The sequence below is a fragment of the Meles meles genome, chromosome 4 (assembly GCF_922984935.1).
Source record: "Meles meles chromosome 4, mMelMel3.1 paternal haplotype, whole genome shotgun sequence".
Classification (NCBI taxonomy): domain Eukaryota; kingdom Metazoa; phylum Chordata; class Mammalia; order Carnivora; family Mustelidae; genus Meles; species Meles meles.
The window spans coordinates 101,510,132-101,530,916 of NC_060069.1; the positions used below are offsets into that span (position 1 = coordinate 101,510,132).

Here is a 20,785-nt window from a genome sequence, read left to right on the forward strand (position 1 = left end):
ATTAAAGGTTTCTATTTAAGAGATAGAGTATCTATTATAATTATGTAGTAATCTCAAACACTTTAGATGTTTGGAAGCAACACATAATACCTATAAAAACAGGAGAGGGAAGACTCCTAGGCATAAAAATGCTCATAGAAAGTCACTTTTTAGGCACTTAGGGAAGGAAGTTTTGTGTAGAATAGTATTTTAAGTAATATTTTGTTACACAGGTAATAAGCTTTCATTATGGAAAAGTTCAAAAGAAAAAAAATTATTTAAAATTGTCCTGCCCAGAAACAACTTTTAATGTTTCCATATATATTTTCCAGCCTTTTTTCACTATGTGTTTACACATTTGTCACACTTAAAAAAATATTTAACTTGGCAAGGTTTACTTAAATAATAGATCAACCTTTCCATATTGTTGGCTAATACACCTTTTAATTTCCAAATTTTGGAATTTAATTCCCAAATATTGGAATTTGGAATTCCAAATATTGGAATTGCAAATTTGGAATTCCAAATATTCCAAATATTCCATAATATTCCAAAAACATTTTCATGTCATTGAGTAGTATTCAAAATATGATTTTTAATAACTGCATAGTATTCCAATATATGGATGTATGATCATTTACTTACTTAACTTCTCTTGTCAGACAAAGATTCCAAATTTTCACAATGGTAGTAAGTACTGCCATGATAAAAACTCTAGATTCTAAATTTTAGTGTAGATCTTTGGTTATTTCTTTTAGATAAACTGCTAGATGTGAAATTTCTGGGGTCATTAGTATTTCATATCTTTTTAAGTTTTTGGTGCATGTTGCTAAGATGCTCTCCAGAGAGTTGTACCAATTTTATTCTTTCTGTGGTAACATCTTAAACTTGCCTTTTAAAAGAAAATTCCATTTAAAGTGTGCCATTAGTTTTCTCGCGATCCTCTCTGGTCCAGCAGTTACAAAAAACTCAACTTAACTCTTGCGTCAATGTTATATTTAAAGTTACGGAAACATGTTTGTAGATGAGTAATGCTGCAAATGAGATAGTTTAAGGAATATAATCTGACAGTGGATTAGAATGTGTTCCTGTTCTGTGCCTCCTGTGTACAAGCATTCTGCTTATATTAGATAACAATCGGACAAAGAGAAAGGGAGGAAGAGAGGAGGGAGGGAAGGAGAATAGAAAAAAAGAAAGGGAAAGGAAGAGAAAGGGGAAGGAAGGAGGAAGGAAGGAAGGAAGGAAGGAAGGAAAAGAGGAAACCCACCTCTCTTATTTGGGCTAATTGAGCACTCGCAGTATGTTAGTCACTGAACTGAACATGCATGAGTCATGCCCTCTGCCTTACAATTCCATGCACCATGAGTCATAAGGCATAATATGAACAGTGGGCTACTAGGCCATATGGGAAAGCCAACTACAGGACACCTGTGCTCCACACTGGCAGGTGGACTGTGTGAATAAGTCTTCCTATCTGAGGAGCCTGGGAGAAGGGAAGGTTTGGGTATCTGTTTCAACTCTATAATAGTGGAGAAACTCAGGGATTCTTGCAGGGGTAAGTAGAGATAAGTGGTAGACTAGAAGTAAGTGATGGCATGGGGAGAGAAATAAAAAATCTCGTTCGCACTTTTCCCACTGTGTCCCCTCCGGGGAAGTCTGTGCCACTGGGAGGAGGCCAGGTTCCTCCATGTGGTAGCTTTGAATTCCTGAGGTTTTCAAGACTGCTAAGGGAAGGCCATGGCATGAATATAGGCTCTGTTTTCTTGTGAGGACAACAGAATGATATTTAAAAATAGGGCCTCTTGTGAATAATCAGAAAGGTTGCTGTGGACCTGGGACATCCTGGAGAGCCAGTACCATAGAGCCAGTGTGGTTTGTCACACTGCAGGGAGGTGTGAGGGGGCCAAGGATTGCTTGATTGAGAATTTAAAAAGCCAGAGTGCCCATCCCACTGCGTGGACTGAACAGGCTTTCTGACAGTTCCCAAAACTGGTATGAGTTAGAGGGACTATTTTAACAGTGACATAAAAATTCCAAATAGCCCTTCTGCAGAGATACACATTTCGAAAATGCATAACAAATGACATATAGTGAAAATGTAAACAAGCCATTTAATAACATTTTAATGCTTGATTCTGATCTCTTAATTAAAATGTGCATAAAAGAAAACAATGGTGGAACATCTGTGTGTGTTATTGGGATAGCAGGATTTATGCTGCACCCTGGGCTTTTTTGTCCCCTTCTCAGTGTGTATGCACGTGGGAGGGTCTCCTCTTTGAGGCACAGTTCCCTGCCGGATCCCTACCGGGTCCCTGCTCCCACCCACCATCTCTCGACAGTGGCTGCCTCTTCTTTTCTTTCCTCCTACATTAAATACTGTGTAGCATGTTCGCTGCTGAAATGAAACCACTGTCAGGATTCGATCTGAAAGCCACACTTCACCCCACCCCTCTAACCTGAAACCCTGACCTAACCCTGACTCACCCTTGTTATCTCAGCAGATGTACACAGCATTATCTAATGGTTCTGGCCTTAGTGAATAATCTCAAAGAGCTCTGGGGATCCATGGCCCTTTGTGTCTGTGACCTTGCCACTGTTATTACTCAGCTGGACACTATGTGGAGTAGATGTTAAAGACAGAAATTCTACTCACCCCTGGTGGTGATTTTTAAAAAATTATTATTCGTCTGGGGGATGTATCTCTGAGCTTCATTTGCCCCGTTGTTAAATGAGAGGAGCCACAATTGCAGAAGTCGAGGGTTTGTTAAGTACTTTAAGGTCTTCCAGTGAAAATGTTATGCCATGAAATGCTTTTATTTCTATCATCACTTGGAACATACCTGATACCAAAAAGTTTGTCTTTGATTAAACCAGCATAAAAAGGACCTCACGTGTTCTTTTACTCCCAAAAGGACTGTGTATCATTTATGCAGTGGAAAGCCACAGCCAAAAGGTGTCCTTAAACATATAATACTTAATATTTAATGCCCCTCTTTATTAGAGGGACATTGCTGTGGGACTATTTCTAATCCACACAATGTTGCTGCAAAATCGGTGGTTTTATTCTTCATTCCACAGGCAATGAAACTGAGATTCAGATCCATTTAGGTGATGTGCCTAAATCTATATTGTTAATTGGTGGAAGACTTGGGATTCAAATTCAAGTCTCTTTCCCAATCTCTCTCTCTCTCTCTTGCCCATAATCCTATCCATGCTGTCCTTCCACACTATCTTTTTCAAGGATAGCTCCCATTTCCTAGAGACAGTATTGAGATGGTGTTCTGAAAGAGTTAAGTAGAATGCACCCTGTTTGTGACAAATGTCTGAAACTTGTTTTTATAACTTGGATTTAATTCACAAATAAAGAGTAATTATCAATATGTCACAGATGAAGAGCTGCATGTATGGATCAGTGTAATTTCTGTTCCTTGGCTTATGGATGCAGTATGCCCCAGGGAGTTTCACAAATCCACATGGCATCTCCTAGTGCTGGGTTCTGTGTAAGCTTGAACAATGAGTAAAACTCCCGTGTGTCGGGGTAGCTCACCACTGGTTTACTATCTGAGGAAATCTCTATGAAATTACCATAGACATGGGTGCATTTCTGAATTTGTTCTTAACACTCAAGTCGGGGTGAAATACCAATTTTTGGTACTGGCTTTGTATTTTTTGATCAATGTTTATTTTTGGAGATGTTGTCCCAAGAGAAGAAGAGGGGTGTGGTTCTTTCTTTTCTTTCTTTCTTTTTTTTTTTATTATCCTCCGTTCTTCTTGTGCCTCTATTTCCCATCTGATTCAATTTTATCAGTTTGCTCTAATCTTTTGATGAAAAAGACATAAAATGTTCATACACTAGACATTATTAAGACTTTAAATCACGTAAGACTACCCTTGGGGTGAATTTTTTTTTTTTTTTTTTGGCCCGAATTTTGCACGTTTCGGTTTTCTCTTTGAGGGTTTGGGCTGTATACTAGGGGTGTGAAGCTGAAACCTGTTCCGCTCCCTTTATTTTTGTCTCAGTCTGACAGAACCTCTGTTTTAGGCTTACTACGCATCAGCCCAGTTGTTACATTTATATGATGCTTAGGCTGTGGTCCTCCGGGGTTTGAAGGGCATTCAGACATGTATTAAGGAAAGCATTACGATCTAGTGGGAAAAACACAGGCTGTGGAGTATCAGAGGAGCTCGGCTTCTTGGCTCACTAGCTGTGTCACTTTGAGTGAGTGATTTAACAACCAGGCCTCAAGTGTTTTCTCTGTCAAATGGGCATGAACAAGAATACTTGCTTGATAGAGCTGTTGTGTAGATGAAATGATACAGCACATTTAAACACTTGGAACCGTTCAGACTCTCCTTGAATTGCTTCCATTTCATGCAGCAAAGAAAGGGGAAGAATAGGATAGGATGGAAATTAGAAGATGATATTTGGGTCTGAGAAAAATGTTTTCATCATCTCAAGCCAGCATAGGGGAGGATTTATCCAGAAGGCAGAGGCCTGGGTGCTACTTCCAGGTCTGCCACCAGAAAGCTGGCGGACCTTCTCTCTGAGCCTCAGTATCTCTGTTCCTTGTCTTTAAAATGAGTAGGTCAGAACGCATGATCTCTATTTTGTTAGGTAGTTTTGCTTTCTGAAGAGTTTTTCTCCTTCCCAGAGTAGTCTATGGCTGTCACTGCTTAGTGTGTAAGTCTCAAGGACTGTAGACAAACCTATTGTTGAGATATGCTTTTTCTACAACTATGTTTACATGTACATCTATGTTCTTGGTCTATTTGTCATGTGTCTGAGTATTTATGCACCTGTATTCTTGTTGAAATAAGCACACTAGCGTACATTCATACTTTTTTTGTGGATATGTGTGTTTATATATAACCTATATATATATATATATATATATATATATATATATATATATACAGTATGTGTGTATATATATAAATATATGTCTGTGTGTATGAGAAACAGATGCACTGTAGGCAGATAAAGCAGATAAATATAGATCCAAATAGAAGCAAAGCATATAAATATAGATGTTATATAGAGTGAAAGCAAGCAGATCAGCACCATTTCATTATTGCTTGAAGTCTTTGTAATAAGAGAGTTGAAAATCAGTAACTGACATTGAAATTATTGATTGAATGACACTGTCAGATCAGAAGGCATGGTGTAAGGTAAGAAAATAACCTGTCTTTCAACTTTGAGGAGCAATTAGCATGAAGATTTGTTACTTTTAATTATTTGATTTATGAAAGTTTTTAGATGCTCTGTAGCGTGCTGTTTGTTAAGAGTACAGATATGGGGGCACCTGGGTGGCTCAGTGGGTTAAGCCTCTGCCTTCAGCTCAGGTCATGGTCTCAGGGTCCTGGGATCGAGCCCCGCATGGGGCTCTCTACTCAGCAGGGAGTCTACTTCCTCCTGTCTCTCTACCTGCCTCTCTGCCTACTTGTGATCTCTCTCTCTCTCTGTCAAATAAATAAAATAAAATCTTTAAAAAAAAAATAAAAAAAAAAAATAAAAAAAAAAGAGTACAGATATGTCACCTTTCTTGAAAATACTACCAGGCAACAAGAAATCATACATAGGGAAAGAACGCCAACTCCAGTCCTGAGAAAGGACTTGACAAAGGTGACAAGATCCCTTTTGTGTGCAAGCTATGATTGGCAGCCCTTTCCTGTTTCCAGGTCTGGACAGACAGTTGGTTTAACGTTATTTTTCACACGCCCTTTGAAGTCTGTAAGGAAACTCACCTAAGAGAGATATTTTGAAGCACAAGGCCAAAGTCACCATTGTCAAGTTATTTTTGTGGGGACGCTTGCAATTGTGTTTAGTGAGTGTGTTGTGTGAGTAAAACTGGGCTTCCATCTGTTACTTTCATGTCACTGTTTTCACCAGTCAAAATAATTGTTTGTGAGTTTTTGCTTTATTTTGTTTTGTTTTAGTGGAGAGGGTATTGTGAGTTATTTTTAGCAGGTTTGAGTTAACTGTGTAATTTTTTTTAACGTTGCAAGTTATATCTTGGTCATGCATTTAAATGCTGTTTGAAAATAAGGAGCGCCTCCTATTTTCCTCCAGATCTCATCTATTTCCCTAAACAGATCGCGTCTATTCTTCAGTTTTGTCGTAAGACCATCCAGAGAAGCTAAAATTTCAAGAAAGCCCTTGAAGTTGTGCTGAAACAAATCTTGCTTTTGCCTAAGCAAAACTGTCAAAGTTGTTGCTTTTTTTGTTGTTTAGTTTACTATTGCTTTTCCTTATAAGGATGAGAAAAGAAGGCCAGGAAGATGTTCTAGATCTCGGCTCTTTTGTGCTTCTGCTAAGCCAGAAGTTAGTGTTTTTTCCTTCCTGCTCCTAATCAAATTTAGACTTAAAGCACAAAAGGAGGGCAGGACAAAGCAATAAGAACGTATTAAAAGTTGAGGAATAAATTCATGCTGCCTAAAGAATTGTTCATTTATCCTTTCAAATCTGTTTGGCTACTGTCACTTTATTATTAAGTTCTCTCCAAGTTGTGATTTAAAAAATACATTAAAAAAAAATCCCAGTGGTTTTAGGAATAGGACATCTCTCTCTCTCACTCACACAGACACACACTCCTCTTCTTTTCTTTGTTCTTTCCTTTTCTTCTGCCTTAACATATTTCATCTGTTTAGCTTTTGTCAAGTACTTTATATAGTAAATTGCCAGAAATTTTGACAAGTAAAAAAAATTTATAGACACGTGCACACATATCATATACACCCAAATACATACACATACACACAGTCATATTAAAATTGTTGATGTACTAACCATCTGATCTTATATGCATTATATTTTAGCTATTATCTAGTTATTTAGTATAAATCTTTAAAGGGATTTTCATAAACACTCAAATATTGGGTCTGATTGAAAGGTTGCTGGGAAATTGTGCGTTTTCTTTTCTATGACAAAAAAACATTTTCCAGATACACATTTAGAAAACAGGGATTTATCAGAAGCAAGAGCAAAGCAAGAACCTGTTTCGTTTCTTTTTTTTTTATTTATTTATTTGACAGAGAGAGAGAGAGAGAGACAGATCACAGGTAGGCAGGGAGGCAGACAGAGAGAGGAGGAAGCAGGCTCTCCGAGGAGCAGAGAGCCAGACGTGGGGCTCGATCCCAGGACCCTGGGATCATGACCTGAGCCGAAGGCAGAGGCTTTAACGCACTGAGCCACCCAGGCGCCCCAAGAACCTGTTTCTTTTTAAGAGTCATTTACCCTGGGTGCCTGGGTGGCTCAGCGGGTTAAAGCCTCTGCCTTCGGCTCAGGTCATGATCCCAGGGTCCTGGGATCGAGCCCCGCATCGGGCTCTCTGCTTGGCTGGGAGCCTGCTTCCTCCTCTCTCTCTCTCTGCCTGCCTTTCTGCCTACTTGTAATCTCTATCTGTCAAATAAATAAATCTTAAAAAAAAAAAAAAAAGAGTCATTTGCCCTTCCCATCGCCTACTTAGAGCATGTGGTGGCTCTCATCATTGGCACGAATGGGTTTGGGTTGTTTTTTTTTGTTTGTTTTGGTTTTTGGTTTTTGGTTTTTGTTTTGTTTTGCTAGATGGCTGCTTCATATTCTGCTGCTGACTTTGTGGTGCCTTACAGTATCTGTGGGCCTGGGAGTCAAATAGGTCCTGATCCTCACCTGCACAACTTTTTAATTAGCTCTGTGTCCTTAAGCAGGTTAGCTAACAGCTCTGTAACTAGGTTGCTAATCTATGAGACTTCGGCCAATCTTATTTACTTCACAGGGGGATTGCATTAAATGGAATAATCCTAATGAAGTACATGGCATGTAATATGTACTAAATAAATGCTAGTTTCCTCCTGGTCTATTAATTTTAATGTGTGTCTGTTATTTCCTCCTCCTGTCCCTTCCCACCAGTGGCAGAGCATTTACTGTAGCTGTTAGACGTCACGGCCAGTGCTAGAGAAATAAGAAAAATGGGTTTTAAAAAAATTATTAATTATCTGATACCCACCCTGAAAACGGGCTTGCCTCCCATAATTGTTAAGTTTTCCTGTTAGCAAACAGAAGTGGAAGACTTTTCAACACAGTGTTGCCAAAATCCTATTCACATCAATAAAATGGAATGAAATATCTATCCAAGTGATGCACATTAAACGTTTTAAAAACAATAGGACATCCTTTTATTTTATTTACCACTCATATACTAAGTTAATGTCCTTCATTCCACAGTGGATTTTGTTCACCTTAACTCACTGTAGATTAGGCACCTTAATTAGCACCTACTCTTTAAAAAAAAAAAAAAGTTTATTTATTTATGAGAGAGGGGGCCAGGGAAGAGCAGAGGGAGAGGGAGAGATAGAATCCTGAGCAGACTCCATGCTCAGGGCAGAGCCTGACACGGGGCTCAATCTGACAACCATGAGATCATGACCTGAGCCAAGAGCAAGAGTTTGACACTTAACCAACTGAGGCCCCTGCACCTAGTCTTTTTTTGAAGAAAGGTATCAGGTCAGAATCCAAATACCACTGAAATTTCTGAATAGTTGCTTTATGTTTTCTCTTTTAGGGAATAAGGAGGGGAAAAAAATACTTCCCACTTGAAGGTATTTGGAGCTGTGTTCAGCCTAGAGCTGATCATTTTAGCTGCATTGTAAACCCCATAAGAGTTAACATTTTATAAGGGAAACAATGACACAATCTTAATTAAATTCTGGCAGCAACATTCCTGTTATCCAGGGACCTCATTCTCATGTCCAAGTTCTCTTTTAATATCTCCTCAGACTTTACTTTCCTTGTAACTGCAATTTTTGTATGTAAGTCTTTCTGACTTTTTGTTGTTGTTGTTGTCATTGAGAGAGTTTGGCCAGTATCATGAAGCCACAATAAGCCACTAGATTTCTCTGGACCTTCTTCGGCTATGCCATAATCAGTCCGAAAATAGTTGTATCTCTGGAATGGAAAGACAGGGAAAAAGAAAGGTGACATGGTGAAGTGGAAAATGAGTGGTGTGGAGATTGTGAGCTTTGCTCTCCATCTGATGAGATTCCTTGTAACATAGGCTCCAGTCTCATTGACAGGGCCGGGGTTTAGACAACTGTAACATCCAATGACAAAGCCTCTACATTGTTAGTATCATGTTGCAGATTTTATTTTTTAATTTGAGTATATGCGAAAAGCCTATTTATTGTATAATGTTAAATGCAATTTTTTTCTTCCTTTATGACTTCTAAGGATCTCAAAGCACATTAACAAAACAATGATTTTTATGAGGAAGAGTAATAAACAAAAGTTGGAGAAAGAGGGCGCCTGGGTGGCTCAGTGGGTTAAGCCGCTACCTTCGGCTCAGGTCATGATCTCAGGGTCCTGGGATCAAGTCCCACATCGGGCTCTCTGCTCTCTGCTTGGCAGGGAGCCTGCTTCCCTCTCTCTTTCTCTCTGCCTGCCTCTCTGCCTACTTGTGATCTCTCTCTCTCTCGCTGTCAAATAAATAAATAAAATCTTTAAAAAAAAAAAAGTTGGAGAAAGAGATGCGGAGTGAGAGAAAGGAAAGAGCTGAGGTCAGGAATGGGAATAAGTGAACTAGAAAGAGAGTTAAAAGTGACTGTATCCAAAGGTCCAAAGAATAAAAACAAGAATGGAAAGAGGAGGAAAGATTAAAGATAAAAAATGAAGTATAAAATAGCTTTAAAGTGAACATTGTTCCATAAGGTAAAGATTCCTTATCTTATAAAAGAATCTTTTCAGATCTTTCTCTGTGGCATTTAAAATTAGATTCATCCTGAAATTAATATTTTACTCTATGTAAACAAATGGGAATTTAAATAAAAACCTGAAAAAGAAAGAAAGGAAGGCCAAAAAATAAAATAAAATAATATTCAGTTGATACAATATTAACTTATTCTAGGCTGTAGAGAGAGGATCTGGGAGCTTTAGCTACTAGTTCCAGCTTTGTCTCAAAATACATATCCCTGAGAAGCTTACCTTCTGAGCTTCAGAATCTTCATGAATAAAATGAGGGGTCCAGGCAAGTTCCTATTCATTTTTTGGAACCCATGAAATGGCAAAGCATGTGGGATGGTCTTGTCAATACACTGCCAGGATGCTTATTTAAGGAAGTTGCTAAATTTGATTAGATTATATCATTGATCAAAGTAAAAAAAAAAAAAAACTTTTTGAAGGTTTTGACTGAAATGTATGTGCCCGTTCCTAGGTGAATTAGCAAGATGGTAGCCCCACTATTTAAAAATTACTATGGCTGCCACTGCCAAACATGCTTTTAGTTGACTCTTCATCTGGAATTTTTGAGAGATTGCCCATGCAACTTTTCCTCTAAAGGTCTCATTCACCAATTTACTGAAAGATGGCATTTCTGACTTTCTAATCCAGATTTTTTTCTGTCTAACCAAGAAAATGGAAATCAGTACATTCTTGGTTGCCCTGCTATTAATTTAAATTTGCATAACCTAATCAAAACTCAACCTGCCTTGCCCTTCAACAAAAAGCTATATTCTCTCCTATTAGTAAATGACTACATTCTTCTCAGTATTTTTTAAAAGATGAATTATATTGATATCCCATGTCTCCTCCTTTAGAATGTGTCCATGGAAATTAAAATGGACTTTTCTGTGCCCAAGACTAAAATGAAAAATAGTCCAAAAGGGCTAGTGGAAATGAACACAAAACTCTGCTGATGCTGTCAGCATTATAATTTTTGTTAAGCTTTTTTCCAATAAAATGGAACTGAACTCAACTGTACCCAAGTAACTGTCTGATACTTCCTCTATACCATCATTTTGTGTCTACAGATAAATCATAGAGTAATATAGCTTAAGATTTCCTGTAAATTGTGGGAATGTGTTTTTCTTAGGCTTTTTTTTTCTTTTTTCTTAGGCTTTTTAAGCTACTTTTCTTTTTTTTTTTTTAAGATTTTATTTATTTATTTATTTGACAGCGAGAGAGATCACAAGTAGGCAGAGAGGCAGGTAGAGAGAGAGAGAGAGGGAAGCAGGCTCCCTGCCAAGCAGAGAGCCCGATGTGGGACTCGATCCCAGGACCCTGAGATCATGACCTGAGCCGAAGGCAGCGGCTTAACCCACTGAGCCACCCAGGCGCCCTAAGCTACTTTTCTTACAGAGATGTTTCTCCATAATCATTTTACTGTTTCAACAAATACTTGCTGAGCATAGAGAATGTGCCAAGCATTGTGCTAGGTGCTCAACACACAACATCCATTATTAAAGCATCCCTGACAAATGGATGAGTAGGCATCTTTTTAATATTTAATACACTAAATTGGGTGAAAAGAGATGATTGGATGATGAGAAATGAAAGCTCACATTCTTATTCTTTCTTTTGGCTGTGATTTTTCCTAGTCACCATTTACAAACCCACACTGAGGAAGGAAACAAGCTCTCTGCCTTGTCCTTGAGATGGCTGCTAATAAAGAGAACTTCTCTTTCTCTTCCTCAGCTTACTAGTTGTTCTCAGCCATAGGAGGGCACTCAGGTACAGGAAGGTCCTGTACTTGGCAGCAGAACCAACTTCACTCTTACTTTCTGGCCTATGATTTAGGAACTCACAGTACGACATGGGAAACACTGAGGGCTAGGAATATCTATCATCATCTTGATCAAAAGTTACATTTTAAGTGCTCGTCAATGGGCATAATGTAAGAAATCATTTGAATTTCTTTTTTAAGTGTTGTTCATCAGTTTAGAAGCTTTCCTCCTTTTGCCCATTTCTTATTGATTATCCTGTATTAGGCAGTTCTGGGTAGCCAAATAATTAGTGGCCTATCTTATTCCAAAATAAAACAGTGACCTCTTCAGAGATTTCTAAATGCATTCTTCATGCAATTTTAAAAGGAGATGGGCAAGGTAGAACGTATTTCTGCTTGCCTCGTGTGTCTTTCAAATAGTATTTGGGACTAGGTAAACTAGTGGAACTGTAGCATTGGCTATCACAGATAACAGAGGCACAAATGCATAGAGAGAATGATAGTAAGTGCATATGGAGAAGTCTGACAGTTGAGTGGAATTGCTTTCAAGTAATTTGACACATTAGTACTTTCATACATTCACCTGCCAGTAATCCTCGTTAGAAATAAGGTTGGAATATTGGGGTCACTACTCAAAGTCCATTTTCCTGAGACCTGAACAATAACCAGAAGTCAGAGCTAGAGGCAACAAGAATGAAACTATTCTAGGCTTTAGAACTGTGTCTCTAAATAAGCTTTCTCTCTTTCCTCTGCTCTTCCTTTCTCCTCTTGCCGTCCTCTCCTTTCTTTTTCCTCCCTCCCCCTCTCGTTCCTTTCTTTTTAGTGCTATGAATTCATTAGATGGCATAGTGTAAATCAATAGTAAACGCTAACCGCCTACTCTGTACTCAGTTACGCAACATCACATAACCGGTACACAGAGACAAAAAGGGAAAAAGCACACACAGCCTTTACATTCAAAAGCTCTTGCATAATTTTACTTTTCCACAGCCAAAAAGAAAAAAAAAAGGAAATAACAGATGGGGAAACTTACAGTTTTTTTTTTCCCTTTTCTCAGACTGTTGAGGAGGGAGTTAGTTAACATCCGTGGCCATTTCTAGTTGCCCTAGGCTGCAGCAAAACATCCCATAATTGTCAGTGCCTTCACTGACTTTAAAACAGGATTTTGTGACCCTCCATGATGTGGTGAATTTTCCAAGTAATATAAGACTGAAATTATTCTGAGGTGTTTAATGCTGACTTGGTTTTTACTTGTTTTGTGAAAAATCAACAACATTTAAAGTATGAAATGAATTTTAAAATAGAGGATAAGGAAGACGGCTGTGTGTGTGTGTGTGTATGTGTGTGTGTTTTCATTTGAAATGTATCCTGATGTAATATTTATGTAAAAAGCCAGTTATATAAACCCTGTCTTTCTCTCGCCTTTTACTTTGGGGGCTGTAGAAAGCTCTAATGTTTTTTGGGTTGTTTTGTTTTGTTTTGTTTTCTCATGACAAACTCCAAAGTCTTAATGAAAGAAGAAACATCTAGATGCTATAGCACAGACACTTAATTCAAACTCCCTATAGAATTCATCCCCTAAACAACAGTTCCGCTAGGAGCCTGCAGTTTCTGGAATTTCCATTTAGAACTTTCTGTCACACTCTTCCCTGGCACAGGGAATTCATTGCACCACCTCTAAGTCTCTTTGTCTCTTTGTAGCCCTTCACTCCTTTCCCACACCCCCCCCCACTTTTTCACCAGAATAACTCCCTTCCCAGCGTAAGTGGGAACACAGTGAGATTTGTATGAGGTCTATTAGTCTTCTGTCCCCGTTTATAATATTTTATTTCATTTAATGGACTGATGTCCTCTGGGACTCAGACATGCACTTGATGAGGGAAGTTGGAAGACTTTCTCGTTTTGTTTTATTCTTCCTTTGTAGTGTCTGCCTATTGAATGTTCATAAAATGGGTGCACAGGCCTAGGCACTGTTGGGTATCTGCTAGGGGAAAATATGTGTGAGTGGTGGTGGCTGGTACTAGTTCCGATCATCCGTAATGCAATCCAAGACGGGGAGGCGAGGAAATGAATCTCCTTGTACTGGAGATCAGGAACATTCCTCCAGGTTGTACTTTTCTTCTGGATGGAAAAGCCAGATGAAATTGGTTCATTTGATTTTACTGAAGGTAAGCAGTGAGTGTTCCTTCACTTTAAAAAAAAAAAAAAAAGATTTTGGCTATGTCCTATTTTGTTTACCTTTCACTTACGTGTTAGCTATTAAATTTAGGATTCTCTTTGTATGGAAAAATCTGGTGCATAAAGATAAAAATCATAGCCAGGAGAGTTTTACCTGGTTTTTAAGGTCTCAATGCCTCAGTGTGTGTCTCTCTTGCAGCAACTGAGTGATCAAGAGGATTGGGATTATCATGTCTCTGTATCTGTGATGACAAGGGGGCATCTTTAGTTGTCTTACTGTATAATGAGTAAGCTCGTATATACTTTTTAGGTATTTTATCAGTATGCTTCCTGGGGTTTTTTTGTTTGTTTGTTTTTTTGTTTTTGTTTTTCTTAAAAGGATCTATAGCTCAGGTAGATTTGTTTGTGGAAAAATAAGGAAAGTTGGTCAGAATACTGTTCTTTCACCAGGAAATCATATTCTGGTATACATTTTCTGAGTGTCCCTCTCCATGTGTCATGGCTGAATTTGGATTCCAGGAATGCAATTCTGTATGTATATACCTGCATCATGTAAAATACCATACTTTATAATACGATTTGAACATGATTATTCATCTGTAACCAAGCACTTAGGAGTCATTTTGTATATCCTGAGTTTCACATGGGCTGCCTGGATTTAAAAGAAAACTTAGAATTCTATAGCTAGAGCATTTTCTTGGTTGTCAAAAAGAGTTGGAAGTGTGTATTATAAAAGAAATAGAGGAAAATGTCTTCAAGTAAAATATCTTCAAACTTTTTTTTCTGCTTGTTTCTCAGAATAGCTTCCGTTTTCATTTCAGTGGGTTTTTACACTCTCTGAACCATACTTAGGGCAGAATTGACCTTTCAGCGTCCGATGGCTGCCAACTGATTCAGGTCAGCCCTCATTTTCAGTTGTAACCAGGACCTTGGAAACATATAGGCTACTCCGAGTTTTCCTTTGGTGATGTGGAATCCAGGCTTCGAACTGCCGGCAGGCCTAATTTTCTGTTCCCAAGGCATCCAAGAAGCCAGGGAGAGTTTTAAACAGTTTCAAACTCTTCAGAAATCCTTCATAACACTTTCAACCTAACTTCTCCTCACTGTTGGCAGTAGTAAGAGATATTTTTAAATGTTGCAACAAGAACCTTAGCCACTGACTTAACCTTCCCAAACAGAATTACTCCAGTTGTGCCTTGCAAATAGTAGCCCCTTCATAAATATTTTACCACGTTATGGAAGGTGAGGGACCTTCCATAGCCATTCCTTCACAGTGTTATGCAGGTGAGCAGTAAAGCTTGAGAGGAATGAAGGGTAAGATGAAATCTGATAACAGTGCTCTTCGGGTCCCAGCGATGGACAGATCACCCCATTTTATAAGAAAGCCCTTATTATCCTGTCTCTGTCTTTATAAAAGTAGCAAGTCGCAGAAGGCAATTTTATGTTTCCTAGAGGTCGTTTTCAGTGGTCAGTGCTGCATGGAACAGTAGATCATTTAAAACATAATTTTTGGCAAGCTACTTTGGTGGTCCTCATTAAGTGCCATAGGCAGATGTGTTGGGAGCTTCAGATTCTGGGATTCAAACACATTCTTCTTGCCCTGTGCCACAGGTCCTTTGAATCTTGGCTTTTCTTGTTTTCCCTGGACAATTGTGTTTCAGACTCCTTTTATTTATACGTGTCAGGATGAAGACCATAGACAGATTTTTATAAAGTTCTTCCTTTACCTAGAGTTTCACTACTTTTAGTTATAATAATTCCAGATCTTTCTAAATCAATTTTTACTTCAGTTAGTTATGCTGGTTGTTTTCAAGGCTCCTTTCTACTGGTAATATTGAGGGTGGGAGGTGATCTCTGGTAAACCACCTATGGCTTCTAAATTATAAAAGCAGTGAAAAGACAAGCATGTGGAATCATTGATAGACTGCTGCTCGTTAGGCAAGCAGTTTTTAAAATGCAGATTATATAATATTGGGGGATTTTTGTTGCTCCACAGTAGAAGCTTTTTAAATGTTAATTTGGGGTTTGTTTTGTTGCTCTGTGACGTAGCATAAAAGGTTTTGGTTTTAAAAGGTTTCAGTTCAGTCGTTCCATTTGTCTTACAGGACTTGGAATTTAATACTATACATTTATTTATACTCATGAAGGAGAATAAGGCCAGTAACTCACAACTCATGAAACCAGGGGTAAATAATCCATAACTCGTTCTCCCACCATTGCCACAATATTTATATCCAGAACACAAGTAACAAACAACCAAAAACAAGAAGAAACCAGTTTGTTTTTATTTACAAAAATGTTTAATCAAAAGTACAGTAAAGTTCAAATGGAGCTGCAAATCCTGGTGGTTCACAATGGTTTGATTTATTTTTTCAAACAGACCATGGATAATTAACCATAAAACATAACTTTCCCAATACAAGTTACAGTGAATTGCAAAAATGGGCAGCAAGTCATCCACAACTGGTTGCGACTGGTTCGAGCCCTTAAAGCTGAGCATGCAGACAGCTGCACACACCCTTTTCCCAGTGCACACTTGTATGTCCTTCCCCAAAAGAAGTCTCCTTTACTGTCTGTATAGTATCACTGAGTCAGCATCCCAAGGTGAGAAGCAGATGGGTTTTTTCCCCCATGATCATCGTGTTGTCATGCATTTATTAAATGCCCAGCATTTATGATATTCATTTCATTTCAGAATGTTTCGCCATCACTAACTGGATATTCCTCACAACTTTGCTGTCCGGTGAGTAACTTTTGTTATCCCTAAATGGCAGTCTACAATATTGAGGTACCAAGAAGTCAAGTGTGTTTCTCCCAGATTCTGAAAGAATTCAATGTAAAGGCTGTGGTGTGTCCATCACCTCGAGTACTAAATTTGAATAGAATGTATTTTGACATTGGTGAAGGGTACAGATTTTATATCCAATTTGTTTGTTTGAAATACCATCATTTAAAATGATTAGAAACATGATCCCAAGAGCCTCTGATCACAGATTTCAACAAACATTTCATGATGATTTTGCCACACAGAGGTGGAAGTATTCAAAGGACTTGTTTGGCAGGCTCTCCAGGGATACAGATTTCCAAAGGAGATGCCTGAATGGACAGAGAGGGTGATGTGGTGATGTGGTGAGGTTGGAAACTGATGTTTCCCACGTGGAACATTGGATGCTTTGGCATTAAACAAAGAAAAACAGAACCTTCCAAATACATTTTGTGATACTTTAAACTACTTATTATTATTCTATGATATGCTAAAAATTTGAAATGTATTTGCTTCATTTGAATCAGTCTTAAAATCAGACATGATTGCTCTTATGTATACCCACAAATGGAAGGGGAAGTCCTTTAGGAACATGAATACAGATAGCCACTTCTTTTATGAGCCAAGAGGACCAAGACCAGAGCTGCGAGTGAGATTAGCTTTGAAAGCTTTGAGGGTGTGTGTGTCTTTTAGTGGAAACTGGTGAAGTTTCAAAAAGGTTGGTATCGGTTATGGCCTTCTAGAATTCTTGAGATTTCAGTGGCTGGGAGGAGAGTGCAGGGCAGGACTAAGGGTGTACTCATAAAGCATCTTCAAGTCAGAAAGAGCCTAAAAGAGCTTAGCGTTTGCTAGAGGTTGGCCGGCATTGAAATGTCCTGGCAAGTGTACTGGAGAGGGAGGAGAACCAAGGGGGTGACTTGCCTGGCATCTGATGATATTCTGCCTGGCTCCAGCCAGGCTTATTTAGTCATGAACATCATATTCATCCAAACCTTTAAAAGTTATACTCTTGACTTCGCTTTATATGAATGTGCATAAAACGAGGAAAATAATCTCTTGGGGACTTTCCATATCCACTGCACATAATCTATAGTTGTCGCTGTATTTTTTTTTCTCATTCTGTCACACATCTACCTCTGTCTCTCTGAACATACCCATCTTACCAATGAAGGCCTCCAGCCTTTAGGATTATAACCACTCCCACCGTCCCACTCCCATGCTTTATTTCTTATGCTGACCAAAAAGGAACTCCTATTAGTGAGCGTCAGATCTCAAGGGACAGGCTTACTTGGTAACTTAAATTTGTTGTTCCCATTGCTTTCATCGCAAAAGGATCTCATCAAAAAATGGCCTGAATTTCACTCTTTCTGGCTTGCAGAGAAGCTGGTCCCTCCCCTATTTCTGTCCAACACACAGAAAGCTCTTTATGTTTCTATGATCAGATAAAAATCTGTATTGACATTTCTTTTCCTGTGGGTGTATTTTACTTCTAGGTATGAAGATTTAAAGTATCTGGGCAAAGCTGTGTGTTTGCAGTTTCTCTGTTTTAGTGAAAAGCTCCTCGGGAGAGGAGAGCACATCTTATCCACTAATGAATAAAATTTATTTTCATTTGAAAATGATACATGCTCATTAAAAATAATTTGGAAAAGCACATAGGAGTAAAATGAAGAAAAATACAAGTAATTATTTCCATAATTTAAATCCAATCATTAATAACCATTGATGTATTTCTTTACTCTCGTTTCCCCCTGAGGATATATTTTAAAAAAAAACACACATTGTAAACATACTTTGTACATAATTTTGTGTCCTGCTTTCAAAATTTAACCTAAGAATTTTACATGTAATTACATGGTTCCTATGAACATCATCTTGCATAAGTATATATGATTCCTGAAGAGGAATCACTTATTTAATGTAAATATGCAGTAAGAGTATTGTGGGGTTATTTTGTTTTGTTTTGCTTCACTTTTTATGCCCTCACAATGTCTTGCATATAAAGAGTAAACGAATCAATCAATAATGACTAAAGGAGTGAAAGTTCAAATTAGTATATACTTTTTAATTTTTTGTTATGAAATCTTTCAAATATGTGAACATAGACACACTACTCCAATGAGCTCCATGGGCCCATCCCCAGGCTTGCCCAATGATGAACTCATGGCCTGCCATTTCCTATGCTGCTACCATATTATTTTGAAGCAAACCCCAGACATCATAGCTTTAGTCCCTCGAGACTTTAGGCCCATAAGGACTTTTTCACATGTTCATGAATAAACATTTAGATAATAATTCTAATCATTGTATATAGGAGTATTTTTCTTCAGAGTATACTGCCATTATATTTCTTAAAATGTAACAATTGAAAAAAAAAAAAAAAAAAAAATGTAACAATTGATCATAAAGTCCCATCAGAGTGTTTCATAATATTCTTAGGTACACCTGTTATGCAAAGGGCAATTTGGTTGACCAGAGAGACATTTAACAGATTTGGCTAGGCTTCTTGGGGGATCTATTTTAGGGGCACTATTTTTTACTTGATTCAGAATGATGATTTGCTGCTAGTTTTATCATTATGGGATATATGCTGTTTATATACAATTCTGTATGTGAGGTAAAAGGAAACCAGAGTGTTCTGACTGCTTTAGAAGCCCAGTGTGGCTGCAGCTAACCCATAGTGGATAAGTATGGCCAATCTACTTAAACCAAACATAACACTGGATTTAAAAGCATAGTTTTTTAAAAGATTTATTGGCAGAAAGGAAAGGTTTCTTCCTAACGGGGCACTTATGAAATCTGAAAAGGGAGAAATTATATATTAATAGTCTGAATAATTAAAAAAAGAAAAGCGCTATTTGGGGAAATGAGGGTCAAAAGAGACAGTATATTGTTGAACAAAGGGCACTCCCTATGTGCTTATAAGTATTGCTCTAGTTTGCTCTGAGAATATTTAAAGAACCGGTTTTCTATGGCTAGACTAGATCCTTTGCACACAGAGCTCCATAGATGAAGAGAGCTCTGTGCAAATTACGCTCTCTGTAGAGAACCTAGAGTTAGGGTTTAGTCTTGTCTTGCTGTCTTTGAATTGCAGTCAGTGATGGTTCAGTAGTAGTGTGTTGTCCAAAAGGTGTATTCCACTCATCAGAAATTCAGGATGTGAGTAACTATGTAACATACTACATCAGTATAAACTGGATTTATGTGTTACTCAGGTCTATTTAATCTTAGGAGCACATTTTCCATTGGCCTCGAAAGTGAGTAGCTAGAATATTGATGTGCCTAGCCTTTGGGGAAGAAGAAGGAAAAAAAAGTGCTCTCCACTACACTAAATCTCTACAAAAATATGAGGGCTTACAGTATGGACACATACAAAGTATTTTCAGCCAAAGTTGGTAGAGGGAAGCACATGGAGGAAAAAGAAAAGAAATAACATAAGCAATAAACTATCCCAAGCAAACAGAAAGCATCTGTAAAATTTGCCAGACTAGATGGTGTAAACAATACAAACTTTTTCTTCTTCCCATTTCATTGTTTCCCTCTCGGCCTGCTGATCCTACTTCTCCTTTACCCTGGTTTGGTGTTACCACCATTAAAATGCCCTGAAAAGGTCAGGGAAGGATCTAATGGCTTGGCATTGAGACAGGCATTCCAAGGAAAGATAGGTGGGTTCTAGCCACTAACTTTTTTTGTTTGTTTTTTATTTTGTATATTTATTTTATCATTCATTTATAGACAGAAGGATCCAATAACAAGTTCTATAATTTAAATATATATTTTATGCTACTATTTTAAAGCTGCAAGGATATTTTGTCATACCCCATAACACCCATACTTTAAAACAGCTAACCTTTTCATCATTATTTTTAAGATTGATATTAACAATACAGCAACTGAAATAAAGGCGTAAGTCTTCATCTCTTCCTGCATCCTTTTATCATACATGTTAATTATGTAACTCATGACATATACACCAGAATACAAACTGCCTTTTAAAGATAAACATAAGTTTACCCTTGGTTCTTTCTAGCTAATGTATTATATATTATACCCAAGTGATCCATCAGTGCCTCATTCTGATAATAGATAAAATAATAATAATAATAATAATAATAAGTATTAACGATATATTTGCTTCTTGGTATATGTGTGTGTGGGGTTTCCTTATGCTCGGCCTTTGGGTCTGGTATTTGCTCAATTGTTGTTATTTGGGACCATATCTATCCTCAAGCTATAAAACAACACTTCTTGGAATAAAATAATATTCCATATCCTCTACTTCCTCTCCCTAGATAAGTTCAGAATCATCATTGGATGATTCTGCTTATACAGGGCAGGGAATCCTTTGTAAATGCCTGCGTCAAGCCAGGATTTTCATTTAAGACCAACGACA

The 20,785-nt window shown here is 37.9% G+C and overlaps 1 protein-coding gene across 10 annotated transcripts in view; it reads left to right on the plus strand.

Annotated features, from left to right (window-relative positions):
• The window catches only part of ZBTB20 (zinc finger and BTB domain containing 20), an 813,196-nt gene that overhangs the window by 419,893 nt on the left and 372,518 nt on the right, over nt 1-20,785 (plus strand). For all 10 annotated transcript variants that reach the window (XM_046003199.1, XM_046003196.1, XM_046003198.1 and 7 more), the window contains one exon: nt 16,324-16,371. The gene's annotated coding sequence lies outside the window, so the exon portion shown is untranslated. The remainder of the gene's footprint in view (nt 1-16,323; nt 16,372-20,785) is intronic.